At 35.4% G+C, this 4,456-nt stretch overlaps 1 long non-coding RNA gene across 1 annotated transcript; it reads left to right on the top strand.

Moving 5' to 3' along the window:
• The first annotated feature begins 403 nt into the window (after positions 1–403).
• On the top strand, positions 404–853 carry LOC116028536. The gene is made up of 2 exons (XR_004100169.1): positions 404–439; positions 790–853. It is a non-coding gene; the product is annotated as an uncharacterized LOC116028536 (long non-coding RNA).
• Positions 854–4,456: the final 3,603 nt, after the last annotated feature.

Here is a 4,456-nt window from a genome sequence, read left to right on the forward strand (position 1 = left end):
TTATTGTCAATCTATCCATACTTTGTCATTCAATTTATGAATGCAAGCTAACAAAATATTAACATGTTCCATGATTTGATCTAAACACTGCAGCCACTTTCTTATTTTATTTTCTTTTGCTGAAAAATAGTGCAAGCTAATAATGATAAAGCTGAAATCTTTTTTGCCACAAGAGCTTGAAACTCTTTCATTCTAAGTTCTGACTTGTTGAAAAGAAACCTCAATTTAAATAATTACTCTGGGGTAATTGCATCTCTGCAGTTGCAGTTTAAATAGTTCTTTGTGTTCTTGAGCTAAATGCCTAAATATGTCTTGATTAAATATGAATTTTTGAGGTATTTTCATGCAGGATTCATCCATCTGCCTGATGTGCTAAAGAATGTTTGCTTATTATCTTGACTTACCCTTTTCTGTTTACAAAATGCAGAAAAAGCAAATGGTGAGTTGGAGGATTTTATAGAATGTTTTGTGATTTGATCTAAACACTGCAGCAACTTTCTTATTTGATTTTCTTTTGCTGAAAAATAATGTTTAATGCTGAAAAGATGCTGAAAATATTAACATGTTCTAGATAGAGGTATATTTGTTTTAATGTAACCAATTACTTCATGCTGAAAATCTTTGTACTGCTAGTCTAACTTTTATACATTAATGTAACCAATTACTTGTGCACCACTTGGCCACACCAGCAATTTAGTGATAATTAGTCAACTCCTAATTGTGGCTTACTTGATTACTTTGAACAACATAAAATTTTTATTTGGAGGCTAATGCCATTGCTGTGGTTAGGTCATTCTTCTGAGTTGCAAGCTGGAGCAACTCCAATTTTCTGTCAAATTGGAATCACTTGAAATAGATACTGAAGCAAACAAGCCAGAAGTTGCTGGTGAAGTTACAGTGACTGAAAAATCAGTTTAGGATGAGATTTTGGCTGCTGCATCTGGAGGTTCAGCTTTAAGATTGGATGGAGAAAGAAATGGTATGTCTTTATTTGCAATGATTTTATTATTATTGGACTTAGGTTTTTATGAACAAACTTGAAATGGAGGCTACATCCTTACTTGAGTTGTGTAGAAGAACGGTTGTTTGATGTTTGCCATTTGTTTATATACCTCCTTGTTTATTTGGGAATATGATATATTCAATCTGCTTACTTAAAATGTTCTGCTCATCTTTTATATATTCCATAAATTATAATTAAATGTGAAAATTTGTGTGCATTAGTATGTGCTTATTATTCTAGGTCTTGAATCAAGTTGAACTTGATTGTCCTCACATTGAAACATTATGTATAAAAGATCTCATTGACGAATGAAAGTAAGTATTTTATCCTAAGTGGAATTCTGAGATTAGCTAATATGTACTTTGATTTTTTATATGATTTTTGAATTATTCGTTGAGGTTTTTGTAAATTTTTAGGTGTTAATTTAATGTGTTGATAGTGTTGAGGTTGCTGGAATGTACAAGAAAAAATTAATTAATTTTAAATAAAAATGACTATCTGCGTCCGGAGTTGGGCAGTTCCGGACGCAGATAGTATACTTTTTTCTTTAAAAATATACTATTTGCGTCTGGAACATCCTAGATCCAAACGCAGATGGTCCATTAAAAAAAAATAAAAAAACCATCTGCGTCCGAAACTGCCCAGTTCCAGACGCAGCTAGTTGCTATCTGCGTCCGGGGCAACTCCGGACGCAGATAGTCCAACTGCGTCTCCGGCATATGCGTCCGGAGTACTCCGGACGCAGATAGTCCAAAACTCCGGACGCATATGCCTGTTTCTGTACTAGTGACCCATGGCACTCTCTGATATTTGTCTTATCCATAGCCTTGAGGTTGGGTATAACCTGAATGTCAAACGGATCCTAGGTGACGATCCCAATGAGCATTAAATGAATTGTCCATTTGTGTAAGACAAAAGACAAATTGTCTTTACACTAAAGTAGACTAACGGCTAGAAAGTATTGACATTCTCAAAAGGTCTTGCTTTACCTATTGGATATTACACACTAGTTAATAGCTTTTTGAATTTCAGATACCCTCCAACGGATCTGAATATTCTCGCCTATAAAACCCTTGGTCCTTCTTATTTGGAAAAAGGTTGGATCATATACGCAAAACGCATTAGCAAGCAAACTTTTTAGTGTGCAAAAATATTCAAAAGCTCATAATCTCAATCTAGTCTACAAAAGAGATCTTGTGAAGTTCAAGTGTTGAATCAAGAAGCACAAACACAAGACTCTCACGTTGGAGAAATTCTTTCAAACATTCCTACCAATCTCTACTTTGGAGAAGTAGAAATAGGCGGAGTAAACTTTGAAGAAGTTGAAAAACCTAAAGAGACGTGACTGTCGGACTTGGTGATCAAAGAAGCACGTTGGAGAGAAGATATTGTACTATTAAGGAGACAATAGTGCAATCCTTCACAAGTTGTGAAGGTAGAGTAGGCTTAGTTAACAGTCGAACCACTATAAAAATCTTTCTCTCTCTCTCTCTCTCTCTCTCTCTCTCTCTCTCTCTCTCTCTCTTTTATTTTACGTACTGCATTGCATGCTCAACCAAACCTAATTCTCATAAGATAAAAACTCATGCAAAGTTAACTTAAAATTCATCAAATCTTTATTTATCCGCTGCGTTTATCTTTGATTAAGTTCAACCTCCACAAGGGTTTGTTCTTGTAAAAAGTTTTCAAAATTCCTATTCAACCCCCCCCCCCCCTTCTAGACTCACTTCTTCTTAACTGGGTCCAATAAGTGGTATCAGAGCTTGTTACCTTGAACGGTGAACACTCTGTGTATACTGCCTAGTGATCTCCTTTCAAAGCTTGAAATTTGTTTTCCACACTTTGCAACTATGTCGAAAATGGAACATCATAAGCATTTCTCATGTTTAACTTGGATAAGTTTGATGACTGGAAAGTGCGCATGCAGACTCATCTGTCTGCAATCCACGATGAGATGTGGGATGTGATAACCGATGGACCTATTCAAATTTTAGAGGTTAATCCTAACCGAGCTGTTGAAGGTCCAACGACACCTGAAATGAGACCCAAGGAGAAGTCCATGTTAGCAACCGAGGAAATGACTCGCTGAAATCTTGATAACATTGTCAAAGATATGCTCTACAAGGCCTTAGACGAGTCATTGTTTCCACGAGTGAGAAAGTGCAAATCTGCAAAGGAAATCTGGGATACTTTCATGCAGATTGGTGAAGGCGACGAGCAGGAAAAGGAAAACAAACTAACCATCGTCATGACAAGATTCGAAGACTTCAAACTTGGAGCAAAGGAGTCTATATCTGATATGGAAACACGATTTATAAAGTTATTGACGGACATTGGAGACCTTGATGAGAAGAAGCTTACACAGAAGGAGATAAACCTAAAAATTCTCCAAGGACTACCGAAGAGTTTGGACATGAAGGTTATCGCGATGCGTGACCACCGAGACCTTAAAACCACGAGTACTATTGTAACACCCCCAAATTTTATAAGCTTGAGTACTCGAAAACAAACTGTCTTTCTTACTAACCATATATTGAAAATAAATGTGGAAGCAAAACCAAACTATAACCACGGGGGTGTTATGCCAAGCTCGGGCCAACTCACTAAACCCAAACGCACAGGCTACAAGCTTTCTAACTACAAGCTATATTACAACAATTTTCCATCTAGATTACAAACCAACTATAATACAACAATTTGGATTTTAAACTAATCCGTTTAAAACAAGAGACAACTCCACTAGCAACTAGCTCTACATCGCGCTCTCAAAACGAGTCACTTCCATAAAATCCTGAAAACAGTAAGGTTTGGAAAACACAAACAAACAAAATTAGCATAAAATGCTAAGTAAGGTTCATTTTGCCCCGTAAAATATGTTCATTTTCAAATAGAAAATAAGTATACTTTTTAAAAGATAGTTTTAAAATGAATACTATGAGACTTGGAATATAAATATAAGAAAGGAGTAAATCGTTTGTAGAGATTAGAGCACTTGTGAAATGTCCAATCAAAGTACAATATACATAAGCCAACATTAAGCTGATGTAAAAACTTCATTTAAGAACAAACTTCTCCTCATATAATCATCTATTTCGAATAGTAAACAAATTCGACTCTAGTAAAAGGCATAACCCCACAAGAACAATTCTCAAGCATATGATAACTTCAATAACTCAATATATACATAAGTATAGACACAAGAAGAAAACAAAGCATAACAAAAGTCTCAACAACAAGCTTATATAACAATAGTAACTCATTTAAAGTTTATATGATAATTGTAGCTCATCCCAAGCTTAATGATAGCAATGGCCCATCTCAGGCTTATGTAATAATAATAATGGCCCATCTCAGGCTTAATATTAGTAATGGCCCATCTCAGGCTTAATATTAGTAATGACCCATCTCCGGCTTAATAATAATAATGGCCCATCTCAGGCTTAATATTAGTAA

This window comes from Ipomoea triloba, chromosome 9, assembly GCF_003576645.1.
Source record: "Ipomoea triloba cultivar NCNSP0323 chromosome 9, ASM357664v1".
NCBI classification, from domain to species: domain Eukaryota; kingdom Viridiplantae; phylum Streptophyta; class Magnoliopsida; order Solanales; family Convolvulaceae; genus Ipomoea; species Ipomoea triloba.